The sequence below is a fragment of the Desmodus rotundus genome, chromosome 3, assembly GCF_022682495.2.
Source record: "Desmodus rotundus isolate HL8 chromosome 3, HLdesRot8A.1, whole genome shotgun sequence".
NCBI classification, from domain to species: Eukaryota; Metazoa; Chordata; class Mammalia; order Chiroptera; family Phyllostomidae; genus Desmodus; species Desmodus rotundus.
Window position 1 is genome coordinate 85,530,023 of NC_071389.1, and position 22,857 is coordinate 85,552,879.

The window sequence follows — 22,857 nt, forward strand, 5'->3', positions numbered from 1 at the left end:
CCTTAAACTTTCTTTAGCACAGGTGAATGCACTTCCGCCAGCTGGCCATGGCAGTGTCTGTCAGCTGACCTCTCCTGCCCCATTAGGTCACCCTCTTGGGCAGGTTCTGTGACAACTTCAGGCCAGCTTTCTCTAGACAGGGTCAGCTCTCATCCATGGGAAAAGCTCACAAACTCTGGAAGTATGGGCTGTTCTCAAATCAGCCATGGCTTCTTGCATTGATGGGTTCTGAGACATGAGTCTTCGTCCAGCATTTGCCCATTGTGTCTTATAAACTTGAGGGGACACAGGTCAAGCTCTCCAACTGGCCCTCTTATGGGTCCTCCCACTGACCTTGAAGCAGGGGAGATGCCCTCCTCCTTCCCACCCCCATTGTGGAGAAGGAGTGGGAAAGGTCAGACAGAGCACTTCAAGAATTATTCCAAAGAGACCTGGCTGGGAGGCTCAGTTGGTTGGAATGCCATCCTGCACACCAAAAGGCTGTGGGTTTGGTTCCTGGTAAAGGCACATACATAGGCTGTGAGTCCGATCCCCAGTTGGCATGTACAGGAGGCAAGCAATCGATGTTTCTCTCTCTCTAAAATCAATAAATATATGCTCATGTGAGGATTAAAAAAAAAAAGAATTATTCCAAAGAAATTCTCTCTTCAATCTCTAACTCCCTTTTGAAGTCTTCAACCTCTTGTACAGAATTGGAGGGTGGTGGTCAGCTATGGAGCACAAAGATAGTCTTTGACTACTTCCTTATGAGAGAGCACTTTTGCTAATTTGAAACAAATACTAACTATTGCGGTCATGTATGGAGGGTTTCCTATGTGGAAGCAGATTGTTAGGGCCCCACCAAGGCCTTTCTCTCTAAGCTCCCTTCCCCTGCTGGCTCACCTGGACAATGGGGCTGTCTCTCGGACTTTCTTCCCAGTCTCCGGGCTCTCTTTCACACATACCACCAGACTACTGGCATTCTCTGCCTTTTCTGTTGTGGGGGAGAAAATTAATTTTCTTTTTACCTTTCTACATTCTTCTAGCTGGTCTGATAATCAAATTAACATGAACAGATTAACAGGAGAAAATAACCAAACTTATTTTTTTATTTTGAAATTATTTTAATTTAGAAATAGAAAACATCTGGGAAAAAATGAAAGAACAACACAAAATATTCAGGCAATTTTTTTTACTCCACAAGCTTCTCAAATCCTCTCTTGTTGACCAATCCCCAAGATGAAAAACCCTCCACTAAAAGGTATTCAGCTACCCACAATGATGTTATTAATTGTGATATGGATCAAATTCACAAAAAAGCCAATGAGCCCCATTACAGCAAATTCTATTGCTGTTGCCATGGCAATCTTCTGGAATTGTTTTCTATTGGTGCATCTTTTCTATGGGTTTGTTGAATGTTTTCATCAGCTGAATTGAATCCTTCACAAACTGCCAACTGGGCTCAATGAACTGCATTTCCTTGTCCATGAGGAAATTTTCCTGATCCATTTCCTGCCCACCGACATCGCGGATGCTTGGGACAAGTAACACAGGAGCCCCCAATCTTAGTATGTATGTACATATAGGGGGGTTCCATAAGATTATGGGGTCCTGAGGACAAATTGGGCAGTTGAGGCTTATATGTTGTGTTGCGACTGTTCAAGGCTGGACAGGTTCATGGAATTCGGACAGATAGAAGAATATTCACAGAGCCGTTGGGATGTCTGACATGCCTTTATTCACGGGTGGGTGATCCACACACCCTGCAAACTGTGTGTCTCCCTGTGTGTCTCTGCATGTCACACTTCATGTCACCTGTCTCCCAGCGGGAAGTCCCAACCCCTTATATACTAAATACAGACAAAGCTGGCAGGGTACCAGGATACATTGTATAACACAGGGAGATTCTGCACATGTAAGCCCACTCAAGGCTATGGGAACTGCTTATCAGGGCCATTCTCAAGGCTATGAGAACACTGCTTATCAGGCTCATTCTCAAGGTTATGGGAAACTGCTCCCTTATTTGACCAGACATCTGGGTGAGGAAGACAGACTGCCTGTGTTTACCCTACATATGCCATTCTGGACTAAGGAGATGGAGACAGGGATCTGGGACTTCAAAGGGAAAGTAGGCAATTCACAGGTAGATGAGAAAGAACAAATATGTGGTAAACATTCTTGCTGGGCCACCCAGAGATAGTGGGCACTGAGAGGGGTCTAACAAACAGACTTCATGTGATTCTTCCCCATCTGCCACACTTAGTTCGTATTGTGATGGTAAGGTGATAGCTCCCCCCCTTTAAGCAGATTTTTTCTATCTGAATTCCTTTAGACAGTTAAGGGGGAAGTTCAAAGTTTCTTTCTGAGTCTACTATTTCTATAAAATAACCGGCTTAAAATAACCAATATTTCAAAGGCATATTTTGGGGTAACACTCTGTTTCCTCTTAGTATGACTTGGATCACTCCCTTTCCTGCTTAAAAACCATGAGTGGCTCCCCTTGGCCTGTATGCAGAGCAAAATCAATACCTCTTCTGATTTGGTTCTCTGCTCCGTTTCAAAATTTCCTTCCTATACACTCCTTTCAAATTGAACTTTTCCAATCCCATCAGGTGTAACTACCCACTGTTGCCTGAACATCCCTTTGTTTTCTCACCTCGGAGCTTTGTCTGCTTGGATTTTTGTAATCCTCTTCTCCTCTTTCTTCATGTGTTTCTATGAGAGCTTTCCGGATTTCTGTCCCTGTCCCAACCCTGCCACTAGAATTGATCTTTCCCTCCTCCAAACACACCCAGTCCCTTTTTGGTACCTCAGATGTGACACTTTCACTATTTTTTTTGGATGTCAAATTTCTTCCACTAGATCTAGCAAGCTCTGAAGAAAAGCCCCCTGTCTGCTTTATATTTTTTAAGTATTTTTTCCACTATGATTTTTAAATTTTAATTGTGGTAAATTACACATAACATAATTTATAATCTTAACCATGTTTAAGTGTAGAGTTGTCAACAATAAATAAAACTGGGTGTTAGTTAAAGCAGTGAAAACAAATTTTATTCAGTAACTACTGCAGCAGGGAAACAACTGAGCTCTTCTCTGATTCCCCAGCAACAAATGGGCATTTTAAAGGGAGGAGGGAGGAGTAGTGGGCAGGGGCAGGGATGTGAATTAAACACCACAGTAAGGTGGTGAGTCGGTTGCTGTAAATGCAGTTAGGCCAGCTGTGTCCTCTAACTGGCATTTATCAAAGTTCGCTTCTACCCTCCTACAGGCACTGGGAGCCAGAGGCCCAATCATTCTTGATGATTATGTTTAAAAGGATTGGCTTTTTAACTTTTAAAAAAATTACTGATTTTGGAGAGAGAGAGGAAGGAAGAGAGAGAAAGAAACATCGATTTGTCGTTTCACTTATTTTGCATTCATTGGTTTACTCTTGTTTGTATGTGTAGGATTGAACTGGCAACTTTGGTGAATCAGGACGATGCTCTAACCAAGTGAGCTCCCTGCCCAAGGCTAAAAGGAATGGCTTTTAGTTCCTTCAGAAAGATACTCCTGAGTAATAGCAGAAAAAATATACATCTCTAATGAGGAAAGATGTACAATTTTTCTAATGGTAAGCTTCTTTTTTGGTAAATGCTTTAAGAAAGGAATTGATTAGGTTTTGGCTGGAAACAATGGTAAATTCTTTGGGCAACCTTGAGTTTTTCCAGAAACAGGATCTCAGGGGGGATTTGGGGCTTCCCAGTGACCAGGTCTTAGACTGTTAGGAGCCATGTTAGAGTTTGGCCCCTCTGTGCAGGGGTTTGAATGGCGTTGTTTGAGTGGAGAGATTACGGAGTTCTCACGGTTCAGTGACATCAGTAAGTACACTCATATTGTTGTAGAGCCGTCCCCACCTTCCATCTCCAGAGTTTTTCCACTTTGTAAAATGGAAACTCTGTCCCCATCAAACACTAACTCTTTATTCCTTTCTCTCCCCAGTCCCTGGCAACCAATATTCTACTTTCTCTGCCTCCATGACTTCTACTACTCTTAAGCACAGGTAGAAGTATACAGTATTTGTCTTGGTGTGTGTGTGTGTGACTAGCTTAATTCACTTAGCATAATGTTCTCTGCTGACTTTAAAAATAAAATAGTTAAAAAATAAAACAAAACAGTTATTTTACCAACAAAAATGGTTTTATTCAGGAAGAGCAATAGAATTGCAATCTTGGAAATGCAAGCTATGACAAAACCATAGTCAAGCCTGGAGGACAAAGGAGAGGAATGTTTTTTCACAGAGGAAAGGTGAAGTTAGGAGGAGCTGTTATAAACAAAAAGTCCTTTGGGGGAAAACTGGAGTTTGAAGTGAAATGGCTTTTCACTGGATGGGTTCTGACAGTCTCTATTGGCTAAGCCATTGTGGGGTGGGGTGGCGGGTGGGAGAAGAAAATCTACCTTCCTCCTGCTGGAGTAGTAGCATAGAAAACATCTTCCTGTTTGGGGCAATCTTCTAAGAGTGGCAGGGTATGAGATCCTCCCCCGCCCCCACCACAGGCCTTCGCAACTCCAATATTTGGTGAGGTCTTTATTAATTTTCACATCTGCAAGTTTTATGCAAGTTGTGTCATGTGTCAGAATTTCCTTCCTTTTAAAGTCTAAATAATATTACGTTATGTATATATCACCTTTTGTTTATCCATTCATCTATCCATGGACACTTGATTATTTCCAGTTTTTGTGAATTATGCTGCTATAAATGTAAGTGTAAAAATATCATTGTGAGACCCTGATTTCATTTGTTTTGCTCTCCCACACTGGCCATGTGTTAGCTACTCAAGAAATTCTTGTGTAAAATCTTATTTAACGAATTTCTCGGCAGTGGGAATGGCCACAGCAGCTTGACTGAGGCCCACAATGGAGAGATTCCCAGAGGTCCAGGTGGAGATGGGGGTCCTAGACCAGGCCACATGGTCAGTGCTCTGGAGGTAACAGAGCTGGCTGCTGAGATGAGGAGAATTGGGGAGCCTCAATTGAGGCTCAGGAGCTGAGGTTCAGTCCCAGGCAGCAGCATGTTGACTTGCTGGCCTCAGAAACCTGCAGCTGCAGTGAGCCTCTGTCTAACACACTGCTTTTCCAGCTCTTTCACCTCCTTTGATTCTCAGATCTTTTATCTCCTCTTCCAAGAGACCCTCCCCAACCACCACAGAAGCAGCATCCCCATGGCCAAGGTATTTTCAAGCATAATACCCTGTTTATAATCTTTAAAGCCTTATCATAGGTTGTAACTATTTCATTTGTCCACATGTTTTCTTATTTATTGTCTGCTCCCCAACCACCATGTAAGCACCACAAGGACACGGGTCTTGTTTGTTTCCATCCAAGCAGTGCCTGGCACATAATAGGTGGTATGAAAAAGGGTAGAATAAATCATGATCAGTTTGTTTACATGATGAATATAGGTGCCTCTGGTTGTAGTTTAAACAGTGCTGGGGAGGAGGCAGTGACCCAAGCCTCTGGTCAGCTGAGTCCTCACTGACATGGGGAGAGGGATACAACAGATACCTGGAGCAAGCAGGGAATAGAACTCAGGCAATCAGATATTCTGAGTGGGGACTGGCAGTCCAGGCATAGGACACAAGGCCCTGGACCCTGGGTTTAAGCTCAGGTGTAAAACTCTATTCATCAGAAGAACCAGTGAGAGTAGACAAGACTTAGCCAAGAGGAACCAGACACGAGGCTGCAGTTGCTAGCCTGGGTTGGACCCAAGGGGTACTAATGGGGAGAACCCCATGAGAGGGCCCAGGGCATAAGATGTAAGTGGAACCTGGCCCTCTGATTGCCCTCATTTGGGCAGGTTGGTCTGGATCCTGAGTTGGGGATGAACAGCCTCTGCATCATGATTTTAGGATGATGGGAACCAGAAACAAAACTAACCATTGAAAAAAGCGTGGCAAATTTTAAAAGTGTTGCCTCATGGAACACAAAAAACAAGGACCTTAAGGAAAGGGTGAAAAAAGTGTATGTGTTAAAACTTAATTTAATTTTATTTTTTGTCAAAAAACCGTATAAACAAAGATGGACTGAAACAGGTAACTTGGACATCTATGTTCAAAGCAATATTATTCACAACGGCCAAAGGTGGAAGCAACCCACGTGTCTGTCCTTCAATGGATGAATGAGTGAACAAATGTGTTACATATACACATACACAATGGATATAATATTATTTAGCCTCAAAAAAGGAATGAGCTGGGGGAGGGGAAACAGGGAGTTGTTAATGGGCAGAGAGTTTCAGTTTGGCAAGATGGAGAGAGTTCTGCGGATGGATGCTGGTGATGGTAGCACAATAGAGTGAATCTACTTAGTTCCACTCAAGTGTGCATTTAAAAATGGTTAAGACGTTGAATTTTATGTTATGTGCATTTTATCGCAATTAAAAGGAAGGAGATCCTTCCACATGCCACTACAACATTAATGAAACTTGAAGACATTATGCTAAGTGAAATGAGCTAGTCGCAAAAAGATTAATACTGCATGATTCCACTTATATTGCTTACCTAGTGCAGTCAAATTCATAGAGACAGAAAGTAGAACGGTGCGTGCCCCCAGCTGAAGGGAGAGGGACAGGGAGTTTGTGTTTAATGGGGACAGAGTTTCAGTTTGAGAAGATGAAAAAGTTCTGGAAATGGGTAGTGTTGATAGTTGCATAACATTGTGAATATATTAATGCCATTGAATTGCATACTAACAAATCGTTGAAATGGTAAATTTTATGTATGTATTTTACCAACATGAAAAAAAAAAGGACAGGATAAGTAGGAAAAAGACAAGATGGAAACTAGGAGAATATATATCTAAGTTTTTATATCTGTATACATGTATTTACCCTGAATGGAAATAGGAGGTTTCTGGGTCAGAGAACAGACCTGTTATTTGCTCACATATTGGTTTTACTGCTAATTCCCAACAGGCGACTCAGTGAGGGCCAGAGGTACCCTGTGTGGACAGGGCTCGTGACGCAGGGAAGGGCTCTGAAACTGGATTTCAGAACATGCAAAGATGCCGCCAGCGCTTCTGTCCCGCCCACTCTGGAGGGGGCCAGAGAGACCTTTGCTCTCTAATGTAAACAAAACCACCCCGGGGAGAGGAGAGGAAGGTCTCTGGTACTTTTTTTTAACCATTTGGAATGTAAAGGAATGGCTCTGGGTTTATCACCTTCAGAATCTGAGCAGTGAAGGGGCCTGGGGAGAAAGGAGGCGTTCTCTGTCTTCGGAGCATGTTGGTGTCAAATATCTGCGGCTCTGAAAGGTCTGGACGGTGCAGCCACACAGAAATCCAGGGAGGGTTGCCCTCCGACATCTGCAACCAACAAAGGATTCACATGCAGAACATTTGACTAACTCCTACAAATAAACAAGGGGAGATAATCAAGTCCATTTAAAAATAGATTAAAGAATATAAATTGACGCTTTTGAGAAGAGGAATACCAAATGGCCAATAAGCATATGAAAACCTTATGAGACTTACTAGTAATTTAGGGGCATTCAAATTAAATGGGCACCAACCACATATTAAAATATTTCCCAATAATAAAGACATGAAACAAACTGTTATGTAATCAGGTGGTAAGAATTCATGAAGAGAATGAAAGTATGATTTCACCTGTATGAAATGTCCAGAATAGATAGGCAAATCTATAGGGACAGAAAGTAGACCAGTGGGTGCCGAGGGCTGTGGATAGGGAAGAGGGAGGGAACCGGGTGAGGGCTAAGAGGAGCTGGATTTCTTTCTCAGGTCATGAATATGTTCTATAGTTGGTTGTGGGACGGAGGCACAACCCTGTGATTATATTAAAAGCCACTGAATTGTATACTTTAAATGGGTGAGTTGTATGGCATAGGAATTATATCTCGGGAAGGCTATTTTTAAAAGGTGATGGGTATACCATTTCCCTCCTACCAGACTGCCAGAAAGTAAAAAGTATGACTACTCTATTTGTTGGCAAAGATGTGGGGAGATGGGAACTCTCACAGCTGGTGGAAGTGTAAGCCGGTTCATTTAGGAAGAGCAAATTGGCAACATCCGATAAAAATAGGCCTACTGGGTCCAAACAATTCCACTCCTAGGTAAGGAATCTAGCACATGTGTACAGACTTTACAAGTATGTTCGTGGCAGCCTTATTTGTAAGAGTGAAAATTTTACATGGTCTCAATGCCCATGAACAGAAAAGTGGAAAAATAAAATGGTTTTAAATCCATGCAACAGAATACCACACAGAAAATTAAAATGAATGAACTACATGGACACATCTCACAAAGATAATGTTTGGTGGAAAAAAATCAAGTTTTCAAGAAGATGGATATAGTGGGATGCCATTTATGTAAAGCCATGCAAAATAATAACATATTTTTATCACATAACATGAAATAATAGTGTAAAACTCACATGCAAATGATGAATAGCAAAGTCATGATGATCGTTAGCTCTGGAAAGAGAAAGAGAAAGAATATTTGGGAGGAGTACATGGGGAAAATCAACTATGCCTGTACATTTGTCTCTTTCAAAAAAATTTAGTGTTGAGAGTTGATAGAGCTAGTATATGCACATATTTACGGTATTGTCTGCCATTCTCAGTACATTAGAAATAGTTGCCAATATTAAAGGAAAAGGTAAAGTTTTATGTTGTTGGACTGGAGGAGTTGGTGCAGAGGATGAAAGAAGAAGCCAGCTGCCTCCACCCCAGGTGGGAGCGCACGGGGTGGACTGTCAGAGCTGTTTCCACCATTCTGCCTACACAGAGGCACGGGGTGGGGGTGGGATGGGGGTGGTGCTGGTGGGCAGCAGATGTTACCAGATGCACCATTTGTCTCTACCCTTGATGTCTGGGTTAGAGGAGCACAGGCAAACATTTGCCATGGTGAATGTCTCTTGTAGGCCAGGTGTGGGTTGAAGTCTCCAGTCTGGGAGGGACTTAGACCTTGCAGTATACCTTATTATTTAGAAAATTTGCCCCGGAGCCTCAACTGCCTCTTAGAGAGTGACAGGATGGAACAATTAACAAAATGAGACTGCCTGGATGACTGTGGCATTCGTGGGTGTTGAGAAGCCACAGCTGGTGGTTATCAGTGTTGCCATGATGATGGTAGGGAACATGAATTACATCATGGGGGTGAAAGGTTGTGTCAGGCACTAATGAATGTACATAGTAAAACCTCTTCTGTGCCCAGACTATGTACTTGACATGCATTGGATGGTTGATTTTGAAAGTAATTTTTCTTTTTACTCTAAGTGACCTCCTATGAAGTTTACTTTTTTTTTTTTTTTTTTTTTGGTCTAAAGTGTTGGAATGTTGCTTAGCAAGTACCCATTATACCTGGTACTGCTCCTTAAAGGGGCATGTCTATTAACTATGTGAGATATGATAAGAGATGGTACTATCTCCTTAGTTTGTGTGGTCTTTAAACAACCACAACTTTCTTACCTCCTTCAGGGGCTGTGATATGCTAAGATCAGCACAGTTTGCAAGTTAGACTCTAAAGAATCAGAATGATTAAGCTCCCAGAAAGCTGCTGCTAAGAGAAGGAATGGCTAGGCCTCAAGAGTTATTTGTCTACAGATGGCTTTCTCTGCCTAGCTACTGGATACCCTAAGTGTGGTCCTTCAACCACCATCAGCAGCTGAGACTTTATTAGAAGTTCAGAGTCTCAGACCCCACCAGATATTGGATCAGATCCTGCATTTTGGTAAGATGCCCAGGTGATTAAATTTTGGGAGAGTCTTATAGCCTGAGGCAACTATCTCCCAAGAAGATGCTGGCATTGTAAGAAATAAAGTTTTCAGAAAGGAAAGACACTCAGGAGAATTCAGGAAGAAAAGCTTTTCTAAAAGCCACAAAAACATAGATTCTCTGGGCTGTTCCAGAGTACTGGGTTACTATTTGTAGATTATATTTTGTGTAAAGTTGTTATCCCCTTTCCCCATCTGTTGAAAATATGAGTTTGATTCTGGAAAATAGCAAGAAAAAATAGGGAGAGGGACTTAAAAGTAACATGGAATTCCGAAAGTTGTCATTGGACCATCCTTTTGTGTGATATTCAGCATGGTTGTGATCCCCATTGTGCCTTAATTTCTTCAACTTTGAACTAGCCTTCCTCATATCCCAGGCCTGCATGAGGATTCATAGTCAGTGCTTTTAAGGACTTTGAGGTCCTCAGATGAAAGACATGGCCTAGGCAGAGGTGTTATTGGGACCACGCTGCAAAGGTCAAGCGGGCTCCTGATTAAGCAGCCTCCCTGCACTCGGGCACAGTGTTTCCACTTTCATCTAAGTCCCTGGCTTCTCTGGAGGAAAGGACAGGGAGGGCACCTGGGTGGGACAAGAGAGATAAAGCAGCTTTGTGTATGGATGAGTCAGAGGAAGCTTCATTTGTGGTTGGCAGGTCCATTACTCATCAGGCTCTGGCACTCCCACTGATGAGTGAGAGGAGCTGGAGTTTCTCACTGCACTTCGGTGATGTGACGGGAGCTGTACTCATGTACCAGTCTCCCATGGAAGGGATAATTATAGAATGACATTATTAAGCAGCAGGTTGGTTGTCACACACATAACATAGCAATAGTGAGTAAATGGTTACAACTTTCAAAGTGATTTTTAGACACAAGCACAAAATAAGATATTTGTAAATGAGTGCTTCTCACAGAATCTCCTTGAAGAAATGATTGCAAATGGGCAGCTCCCACAGAAAAACATATCTGAAGTGTGCCTGGCTTAAGAAATTCAATACATGTAAACTTGAATTTTCTAATTCAGATTAGAAGGGGAGGAGGTGTGATTCCTCACATTACACAAGAGACTTTTGCTTTACAAAGGGACTCATCTATGGGCTCCTTTTTTTCCCTCCCCCAAATCTTCACCTGAGGACATGCTTATTGATTTTATTCATTTTTAAATCATTTTTTAGTTCCAATTACAGTTGACACACATTATATTAGTTTCAGAAGTATGCTCCAGTGGTTAGACATTACTTAATAAGTGATAATCCCAATAAATCTTGTACCCATCTGACACCATACATAGTTACTAGACTTTTATTGACTATATTCCCTATACTGTACTTTACATCCCCGTGACTATTCTGTAACAACCAATTTGAATTTCTTAATCCCCACGAACCTGACTACTCTAAGTACCTCATATGAGTGGAATCATTCAGTGTTTGCATTTTACTGTACATGCTGCTGAAGCGAGTTCTATGGTGTTTGTCTCTTTGTGTCTGGCTTATTTCACTGGAATATATCGTCAAGGTTCATCCATGTTGTAACGTGAGTCAGCATTTCCTTCCTTTTTAAGGCCAAATAATAGTATATTCCATTGTATGTATTTATTACATTTCGTTTATCCACTTATCCACTTATCCAGTAACACTTGGGTTACTTCTATCTTTTGGCTGTTGAGAAAAATGCTGCTGTGAACATGAAGTTCATATGAACTTCATATGAACGTGAACTCTTTGAGTCCTGCTTTTAATTCAATAACCTTCAGTGGAATTGCTGTACCATCTGATAATTCTATGTTTAATTTTTGAGAAACCAACATACTGTCTTGGTTTTAATTTTTCCACCTCCTTGCTAATGTTATTTTCTGGATTGTTTGTTTTTTAAGTGGGTTTGTTTTTTTAAGTGAGTGTGAAGTGTCTGGGTTCTTTTAAATGGCAATACTTGAAAATGTAATTCTGTTTATCAAAAAAAAATCTATGCCCAAATTTTAGGTAACGAATACATGAAAGAATATGGTAAAATCTACAGGCTCTCCTAGTTTTACTTTAAAAGTAGGATAGAGCTTAAGGTATAGAAAGTGAAGTTAATTATTCTCCTCAGTTTGCAGTTGGTCTTACTTTGGATCTTGCAAGGCTCCTCTCCCCACTCCCCATGCTGTCCCCCTCCACCCCTGCCACAGACAATGCCATGTGACAGCTGCAATGGTAACACAAGATTGTAATCAGGGGCCACAATTATCCCCAAAATACTTTGAAAATAGCTCTTTTGTTAATGATCTCACTACTCACCTTTCTCACTCAGGCCACTGTGCTGGGGTTGAAAGACTGCTCTTGAGCTCTCAAGAATCTTATGACATCATCTGGTAGATGCCTACAGGCCGATGAAGGCTGTGATTGAAGGCTGGCTGAAGGCCTTATGGTGCAATGGGGACCACAAAAAGGCACCCAGTTCTACTTGTCAAGGAACTAAGGACTCCAAGATGGCTGCCTAGAAGTTATTCCTAAGCTGGGCCAAAGGGGGTGGAGGGGAGGAACATGTGCAAAGGTCCAGAGCCAAGAGAGAGCCTGAGTTGTGGGAAGAGCCAAGAGTGCTCAGTGGGGCTGGAGTTTAGTTTTTGGTTGTGAGAGGGGTGGTGAAGGAGGAGGTAAGTAGGAGCTGAATCCTAATAGGCCTTAATATCATGGGAAAGCCTGTACTTTATCTTGTGAGAAATGTGCAGCTGTTGAGTTTAAACAAGGGTATGACATGACCAGGGTTTCTTTTCAACATGATAATTTGAACTGAAATGTGGAAAATAAATTGAATTGGAGTGTGGGGAGGTATGTTAGGAATCTGCTTCATCCTGCCAATTGATGAAAAGGGCATTGGCAAAAGAGATAAGCACATTCATCTGTTCATCCTTTCAATCATTCATTAATTCAACATCCACTCACCATTGTTACTGAGCACCGGTCTACTATGTGCTGGCATTGTGCTATGTTGTGTACAAGCAATACAAAATAAACAAGATAAGCTTGGCAGTTCAGGAAAGTACAAAGTCGGTCACATTTAGTGTATAAGTGTTAAGATGGTACAGAGCATTTTCAGAGCTTATATCACAGGAGAGATTTGGAGCTTCAGAAAGACTTCCTGTAAAACCTTCCTAAAAATGATGTCTAAGTTAAGACTGGAAGAAGGAGCAGGAGATGGAAGGGGTAGAGAGGTACATGGAATAGTTGATGTAACCAGAGGTGAGAGATATCAGGGCTTTCTGAATGAATGAAAAGAAGTTGGGTATGACTGGACCATAGGAACTAGGAAGGGACAAGGTTGATGAGGCTAGTGAGGTAAACAGGGATCCAATATTAAAGGGCCTGTGAAGAAGGCTGGGTCCCATTATTATAGGAGGAATGGGAAGTTACAGAGAGAAAGGGTCAGATAGACATTTTGGAAAGTGCCCAGTCTGGAGAGCAATTGGATAAATAGTAAAAAGATAGAATCAACAGGACTTGGTGAACCATTAGATCTGGGGTTGTGCAACAAAAGAGTATGGAATCTCCCAAGTTTCTGACTTGGGTTCCATAAAACAGTAAGAGAACAGAGTTTGGAGAATGGTAAGTTCCATTTATTTGTACATGTTGATTTTGAGGGACATTCAAGTGGAGTTCTTCAGTAGGCAGTTGATAATCCCCTCAGAGATGTCATGCAGGATCCATAGGTGGTCCAGAAATCATGGGAGTGGGTGAAATCAGAGAGATGAATCTCAGGGTGAGAACTGACAAGAGCTGAGGAATAAACCACGGGGAATTCTAACATTTACAGCTCAGGCAGAGGAGGACTCTGCAAAAGAGGCTGGGAAGGGGTGGCCAGGGGTATGAGGAGAACTTAGAGGCAGGGATCATGCACTCCAAAGAGAGAGTTTCAAGGAGGGAGAGGTCAAGTGTGTCAAATGCCTTGGAGAGGTTAGGTAAAATAGTGACAAAAGTGATCATAGAGTTTGGCAAGAATGGTTTCAGAGGAGAGGAGGAGGTGGGAGCAGACCACAGTATTTGGAATGGTGGGAGGTGAGAAGAGACTGAGTCAATGAAGGACAGGCCAGTGTGCCCTTGGTGGTAGAGCAAAGACTAAGTCAACCAGAGGAGAGTCAGTGGAAGTAGCATTCACTGAGGCAGATTAAGTCCATGGCTGCAGGAGGACAAGGCCAGTGGGCACTGGGGGAACAGAGGTGTTTAAATAATTAAAGACCAGTGATTTTGGCTGATAAAGGATGCAGCCACCTACCATGTTAATTACTGTTGCTATTACCTTCAATTTTTGATTGCATTCCCCCAGACAGGAAGCAAGGGTTCGATTAATGTTTTTTTAAACACTCATTGGATATTTATTGAGCACTTACTATGGGCCATGGCTGGCATTACAAATATGGTTCCTGCTCTCTAATATCTCATTCATGTCTTTGGAAAACCTGTATTTTATTTTTTTAAAGATTATATTTATTTATTTTCAGAGAAGAGGGAAGGGAGGGAGAAAAGGAGGGAGAAAGAGAGGGAGAGAAACATCAATCAGTGGCCTCTCTCATGCCCCCCAACTGGGGTGGCTGGGGGCCTGGCCTGCAACCCAGGCACTTGCCCCACTGGAGTCAAACTGGGGACCTTTTGGTTTGCAGGCTGACACTCAACCCACTGAGCCACATCAGCCAGGTCAGAAATACCTGTATTTTAAAAAGGCCTACCTGGCTGGTGTGGCTCAGTGGGTTGATTGCCGGCCTGCGAACTAGAGGTCGCCAATTTGATTCCCAGGCAGGGCACATGCATGGGTTTCAGTTGAGTCCCCGAATGGGGGGCCTGGGAGAGGTAACTGATGAATGTTCCTCTTCTCTTTCTCCCTCCCTTCCCCTCTCTCCAGAAATGAATAAATAAAATCTTTAAAAAATAAAAAGAAAAAGGCAGAGTAAAACTCTAATTTCCAAACCATCAAAACCAACAAAGAATGTAGATTTTAATAAAACCTTACTTGATTTTCGTTATATTGGTGGGTAGGTACGTGGAGTTTTGCCTTTACAATTCACACTCCCAACATCCAAGGGGGTCAAACAGCACTGAAGGCACATAGTCAAAACCTAAACCTGAGGCCTTGTGTAAGTGGGGCCTTGACTGAAGGACTTGGGGTCAGGGTAGATAGAGAAACAGACCACAAGGCAGGGACTAGAAGACAAGCTCATGACCAAAATGTAAGTGGTGTTATCCCACATGGGTATAGAGTAAGAATGGAAAAATTGCTTTTGATTTATTTGCTATGTAACTTTTGGGGAAAAAGGTGATTATACATAAAAATAATAAAGGGAAGCACAACAAAAATGTTAACTTATCTCTTGGTGGAAGATAATGGGTGATTTGATTTTCTTCTTCATAACTTTTCATATTTTATTTATTTAGTTAGTTTTAGAGAAAAAGGGAAGGAAGGGAGAAAGAAAGGGAGAAAGATAGGGAGAGAAACATCAATGTGTTTCTCACATTGTGAAACATCAATTGATAGGTTGCCTTTCACACCCCAACAACCGGGGACCTGGCCTGTAACCCAGGCATGAGCCCCGACTGGGAATTGAACCAGAGACCTCTTGGCTAGCAGACCAGTGCTCAACCCACTGAGCCACACCAGCCAGGGCCATATTTTAAAATATTGTAATGCATAGTATTAATTTTATAATCTGAAAAAAGGTGCTATTTTTATTTTTTTGTAAAGATTTTATTTATTTTTAGAGAGACGGGAAAGGAGAGAGATAGAGCAGGAAACATCCATGTGTGAGGGAAACATCAATTGGCCACGTCTTCCATGCCCCCAAAGGGGGACCTGGCCCATAACCCAGACACCCTGACTGGGAATCAAACTGGTGACCTTTCAGTTCACAGGCAGGCACTCAACCTATTGAGCTACACCAGCCAGGGCAAGGGTGCTATTTTTAAGACATAAGAAGAAATATCAAAGAGAGGCAGGATGATGATAACATTGCTACATTAAAAAAATGGTGGTAAATAGAGTATTGGTAAGAAATACTCAGAAATAACACTGGAGACTTAGGATCAAATGCTATGCTTAACTTTGTCACAAAGTCATGATGGTCCTAGGCATTCTCTTTAATCTATTTATCATAAAATCGAGGAACAGTAGATCTAACCGTGTGACTGTGTGCTAACCCCTGCTCATGTTTCCTCCAGAAGAGGAGAATGACTTGCCCAGGCTCACACAGTTATTCTCTACATTTTTCCTGTTACGTGATATATAATTTTCTCTTGCAATTCTCAGGTAGAAAGTGGAGCATGAGGGTAAATAAATATTAAGAGTTATAATTCTTAATTGTGACAGTTTTATTTATGGAAAAAAAGAGTTGATGTATCTGATGAGAGCGTAACACATTCTAAAATAAAGGTCACTACTAACTGAAATAGAGCTTTTAAGGTTAATTCATTTGGTAGGAGAGAAGTTAATCTTTTAAAAGACACGCATGGCTATTCTTAAATTCAGTTTCAGTAAGTATTTGTCGGTAGGTAGGGAGAGATGGAAATTGGGTTTTGAGTACATATCCTTGTTTTAAATACAATTCCCTTTTATTAGCTTCTTGGGAAGGAGACCATCTTCTCTTTGAACAAAATTGCTAAAAGATAAAAAGAAGTGAAGTGCTGGTCCTGCAAGTTGCTTCTTGTGTTGGCAGGTGAGTGGATATGCTGCCACTGGTGTAGAAGAGAAGCTTTCTGCTTTCCACACCCATTCCTGAATTGCAAGAAAGAACACCTACCTAGAAGCTGGAAAGAATCCAGAAGACATGGACAAACCCACACCTTCTCCCCTGAGAGAGAGGTGTGTCTATTCCTTTCTTGGGTCTATTAAAGCCTTGAGAAATTAATTGAGGGATTGCTTGCCTTAGAGGCCTTTCACCTAAGCAGGCTCAGTCCTGATCTGCAGCGTTCTAGGCTGTCCAATAGGCACACTCGGGCACTGCAGTATGTGAAATCCCCAGAACGCAGCTGTTGACCTATTGTAGAGTGGCTCAGCCCTTTAGGGCCAAAGCAACCCAGCAGGGAACAGGCCTGGGTAGGTTTTCCTTTCTTTGTCATGTTTTCAAAATAAATTTGGGTGAAATTTGAGAAATTATTGGCATAACTTTCAATCAAATTTTCTAGATGGAAAACAAATTACTCTTCTATAAAACAAAAATCTGAGTTCAGAACCCATCCAGGATTTTTTAGTTCCCCAGGGGGTCAACCTAAAAATTACACTCCCTTTCCTTCCAATGCAGATGTCCACCAGGTGTTGTAATGTGGTTTTCTTCCAAGGGACCCAGCTTGTCAAATGTGGTAACAGAGAGAAAAATATTGGTAAGAAATATTGGTGAAATATTTAAGATATTTGGCCCACCTTTAGCTTCATTCACCTAAGTGAAATAAAGCAAAGAGCTATTTATCAGGGATTTATTTTTTGGTACATTTTTTGGCATTAGGATGGATGGTTATTTAGCTCCTACATTTAGGTCTATGAATGACTTTTGTGTGTAGTGTGAGATAAAGGCTATATTTTTCCCCTTTGCATCTTTATTGAAAATCAATTGATTGTAAATATCAGAGCTTATTTCTGGACGTTTTATTCTCTTCCACTGATCCACATGCCTACGTTTATATCAAAACGAGGTTTTCTTAATTACTGTAGCTTTATAGTAAGTTTTGAAATCAGGCAGTATAAGTCCTCCAACTGTTTTTTTCAAAATTGTTTTGCTCTTCTCTGTTCTTCACATTTTCACATAACTTTCAGGGTCATGTTGTCAAATTCTATTTAAAAGAACCCTGATTTTTATAGGGTTTGTGTGGAATCTTTAGATCAATTTGGGGAGAATTGTTTTCTTGACAATAATGAGCCCTCTAATTAACATACATGGTATGTCTCCCCATTTATTCAACTTTTCAGGTAAATATCTTACTAATGTTTTGGGTTTTTAGTTCATAGGTCTTATGCTTCTTATGTTAAGTTTATTCCCAAGTATTTTGTTCTTTTTGATGCTATTGTGAATGGAATTGCTTTTTAATTTCATTTCTGGATTGTTCATTGTTAATATATTGAACTACAGTTAATTTTGTATATTGGTTTGGTATGCTGTAGCCTTGCTGATCTGGTTTATTAATTCTAGTAAGTTTTGGGAGACTGCTTAGAATTTTCTACATATAAATCATGTCTCTGAATAAAGGCATTTTTACTTCTTTCTTTCTAATCTACATACCTTTTATTTATCTTTCTTTCATTATTTCACTGTCTGGAGGCTCCAGGACAGTGGCGAGAGCCAATATCTTTGACTTGTTGCCAGACTTACAGGGAAGGTACTCATCTTTCACTATTTTATTTACTTACTTTTCTTTTTTAATTATAAAATATAAAATATAATAACAAAATTTATCACTTTAACCATTTTTAACTGTACAGTAAAGTGGCATTAAGTACATTCACATTGTTGTGCAACCATCTCAAAAATTCTTTTCATCTTCCCAAACTGAAATTCTTTTTTTGGCGGGGGGGGGGGGGGGGGGCTACCAAATTACGTTATTTGAAGGAATGGTACAAATTAAGGGCACAAGTGGATGATTAGTACAAGTTATAGAAAATGTAAAGGTAGCTCCAACATGCGCTCACTGCTTTGGTGACCAGGGAAGTCACTCCCATGGCGGTGGGAAGGCAGCCTAAGGCTCAGCTGTCTGTACTGTCTCCCAGAGTGTGCTTGTCAAAGAGATCCTCTGCCACGCAGGGGCCCCCAACCTGCACAAGTTGGTTACGTGGTCACCCAGTTCTTTGATGGATTTCACCTGCTCATCCAGGTAGTGAGTCTCAATGAAGTCACACAGATGAGGATCATTTTTTTCAGTGGCCAGTTTGTGCAAGTCCAGTAGTGACTGATTCACACTTTTTTCCAAGTGTGATGCACACTCCATTGCATTCAGCCCATTCTCCCAGTCACCGCGTTCTGGTTTCTTGATATCGTGGAGGAAGATTCGGTCACCTCATTGGTTCTGCAGCTTCATCAGTTTCTCAGCATGTTCCCTCTCCTCATGAGATTGGTGAAGAAAATACTTGGCAAAGTTCTTCAGAGCCACATCATCGCCATCAGAGTAGTGAGACATGGACAGGAAGAAGTAGGAAGAGTAGAGCTCCAGGTTGATCTGGCGGTTGATGGCGACCTGCGAGTCCTGGCGAACCTGTGAGTCGGAGGTGGTCTTGATGGCTGGCGGCTGAGGACAGGCGTCTTCGCAGCGCTGGGGCGGTAGCAGGGACCTCGTGGTGGCCCGAGGGCGCTGTGGGGAGGTGGCAGAAGGATGGATCTGGGCAGCAGGCTGGGACAGGGGCGTTGAGCCCTGGGTTCCGTACAAGCACTGTTGAAGCAGAAAACACGGTGACTCTCGGTGAAGACTCTCCCAAACTGAAATTCTTTACCATTAAACACCAACTCCCCATTCCTCTTCCCCCAGCCCCTGACAACCACCATTCCACTTTCTGCCACTATGAATTAGACTATTCTAGGTACTTCACATAAATAGAATCATATAGTATTTCTCCTTCTGTGACTGGCTTATTTCACTGAGCATAATGTCTTCAAGATTCATCTATATTGTAGCACATGTTAGAATTTTCTTCCTTGTTTAAGGCTGAATAATTATTCCATTGTATGATCAGTGTTTCACTAATAAGTATAACATTCTTTGAGGAAGCTTCCTTTTATTCTAAGCTTATTGAGAGATTATATCATGAATTAATTTGGATGTTGACAAATAATTTTTTTGCAGCTATTGAGATGCCCATGTGGTTTGTTCTTTTTTTTAATTAACAGTGAATTATATTAGTTGAATTTTGGATGTTAAAACAACTTGGCATTCCTGGGATAAATTTCCAGGAATGCACCATTGGTCATGGTGTATTAGCCTACACTATTCTTCTAAGACATATATAGTTCTAGCTTTTACATATAGGTCTATGATATATTTTGAGTCACTTCTTGTTTACCATGAAAGGAGCGGGTCCCAAAACATTCCTTTGCATGTGGATGTCCAGTTGTCCTAGCATTATTTGTTGAAAAGACTATTTTTTCCCATTCAATGATCTTGGCACCCTTGTTGAAAATCAACTGACTGTAAATACAAGTGCGTATTTCAGACTTTCGATTCTGGTTGCTTGATCTTGTGTCCCCCTTGTGCATGCCACACTGTCTTGATTGTAGCTTTGTAGTAAATTTTAAAATCAGCAACTATGAGTTCTCTAAGTTTGTTCTTTTTCAATACTGTTTTGGGTAATTGGCATCTGTGTTTCCTGAAGTCCTTTTTAACTTTCCCTCACCTGGGAAGTATTGCCTTCACTCAGCTGTGAGTTAGGGTTATGCACTGTGCCAGTAGTACTTCAGGTTGGCGATACATAAGAATCACCTGGGGAGCTTTTAAATGTCTGTGGATAATTGGGCCCCATCCAGACCAGTTAAATCAGCACCTCTGGAGGGTGAGGCATAAGCATTAGTGGAACTGCCCAGCTGAGCTCAGTGCAATTTGCTGACTCTCAGAATCATAAGCAAAAAAAATGGTGGCGTCAAACTTTGGGGTGAGTTGTTACACAGCGATAGATGACAGATACAACAAGTGTGTCCCAGCTTGAAAACCTCTCTATTAACCTTTACTAGAGGGTCTTACTTTACTTACTGCCCTTGCTATAGGAATGTGTGATGGGTATAGTGTCTACTTGCTCACGAGGTGGGGAGGGTAGAAGCTAATGTGGAACTGTGTATGAGGAATATATTTTAGAACTAAGTGTTTAGAAAAGCTAAGCATTCCCAGAGGAAGTTTCTTTTCCTCTCTAACAATTAGCACTATGTAGCTGACCATGGTTTCTTCCTTAGTTTGGCTGCTGGTAAGCAAAAAGTAAAAATGGAGGCAATTAGCAGCTATATAATTTAGCCTGCATTTTTATGTTTTTTTCCCCTCTTCTGTCATTAACTTTTATTTCAACTATTTATATTTATTTTATCCATTATCCTATTATTTTATTCTTATTTATATCTAGTTACATTATTTTATGTAACTTCGTGGCAAATCACTTTAAATCCTTTTGGGAAAAAGTGGGATAGAAATAAAAACATTTAAGACTGACTTTTCCTTTAGAGGACCTAATATAGTATACAGAACTTTCTGTTCTCTACCAGTACATGTTTTGAGCACTGATATCAGGCATGATAACTGGCTGGGGTGAGAAGGCAGGGAAAACTGGGTAAACTAGTTGAAAAACTAGTTAAACAAGTTGAGAGACTTCATCAACTTGATTAGGGACAAGGATCCAGTGTGGCCCATCTACCAGTTATCAGCCATCTACTGTGCTAGATTCTTGCCTAGACCATTGTGCTCAAAACTGGGCTGGGTGATGGTGGCTGCTAGAGTTCCCAAGAACATGGACTTTATGATTATATTCACATCTGTAAAATGGGTTGAACAAACCTACCTCACAGGAAGGTTGAGGGGATTAAATGAGATTACACAGTTAGAGCACCCATCATAGAGTCAAGCACATAGTGTGTTTATCTTCTTTCCTCATACCCTTCCTCAATTAGACAACTTACTAAAATTATATTTGCTTTACAAAAATAATTTAAGTTGTTGAATGCTCAAATGAACTTTGCCATGTCTTGATCAGAGGAAATTTCTCATCTTTTCAGGAGGTCATGGGAGGAAATGGAGTGGGAGGCAGGGCACCCCTCATGACCTGTGACAAACACAAGACAGCTGTGCGTGGAATCATCACTGAGGGCTTGGGTGGCAGAGACATTATGATGCTGAAGTCATTAAAAGAGAAAATAGACCCAAGGGCAGGGGATGCAGGTGTGGAGTAAGAATTGCCAGCAGCAGCCATCCTTAGAGAATGGGTAACACCCCCCAATCCAGCCCTCTGCAGGGGGCTTGGCTCTACTGCCTAAAAAAGTGATCGGTTCTCCAGGCTGCTGTGCATTGTGCAGCAGGTAGGACCTTGCTCTGCCTCCACACCTTCTCAGCCTGGACCCAGGACACCTGCATGTCAGCAGCAGGCCCCGCTGTCACCCAGCCCACTGGGAATGGCCCTAATAGCACCCGCTTCTGAATTGTCTTCGTTTTTCCGGCCTTACTTCTGATAAACTGACACTTTTAAAAAATCGAGGACAGAAAGTGGCAAGAGAGATTCTTTTTTTGGTGCTATTCTGAATATTATTTTTGAGCTGTAAGATTCTTGGTTCAATTTTTCTTAGGACCTCTCCTTCCACCTCAATCATTTTTACAATCTAATAACCCAGTTTATGTTGTGTATTTTAAGATGAATTACCTGTGCAGTGGCTTCCTTTATTTTACTCATTGAGGAGGATAAAAACGGAAATCTCAGGCCTTACTCTACCTCACATATTACATTTTCAGCCTCATCCCCTACTTTACTCACCAACTCACAGCAGTACGAATCCACAAGGAGCTGTCGTGAACCCACCCCTTTTTTTTGTGCCTTTGGACATTGTGTTCACTCCCCCTGGAATGCTCTCCTGATGTATGTCATGAAAATGTCTATTCATTCTTTAATACTCACTTTTGATTTTTGCCATAAAGACTATTACTACTCTCCAACCTCTATTCTTTCCTTTTTGTGCTTTTATCAGATTTTATTTTAATGATTTAGTTGCATGTCAGTCTCCAAGTTATACTGTGAGTTCCTTGAAAACAAAATATCTATACTATTCACATTTGTATTTTCAACTGTATGACCATCCTTGTACCTGTGGGTGTGATAAATGTTTCTGCAATTTTATGTTAAAAGAAAAAAATTTATGAGGGCAATTTCTAAACTTATTGTACCTCAACAGATTAACAGTTTACTGGTAGGGTTATTCCCATCTTTAGTTATTGGTTAGAATGAAAATTACACCCTTTTGGGGACACTCCCAGAAAAGCTAGTAAATTTTCTCAAAGTCTTTGTTTATCTATAGGATGGCATCATGCCATAAAATAAATAATTATACATGTGAAGTATATAATATTCTGTGTAATTAAAGATGTGATGCTAATTGAACCTACCACCTTGCAAGAGCTGTCCCGTGGCCTTTAGCATTTAGGGCC

The 22,857-nt window shown here is 41.3% G+C and overlaps 2 pseudogenes; both read right to left on the minus strand.

The window, feature by feature from the left end:
* Positions 1-1,244: 1,244 nt before the first annotated feature.
* On the minus strand, positions 1,245-1,467 carry LOC112297656 (protein transport protein Sec61 subunit gamma-like; annotated as a pseudogene).
* A 16,975-nt stretch (positions 1,468-18,442) lies between these two features.
* LOC112297594 (ferritin heavy chain pseudogene) lies at positions 18,443-21,795 on the minus strand (annotated as a pseudogene).
* Between the last annotated feature and the right edge of the window lie 1,062 nt (positions 21,796-22,857).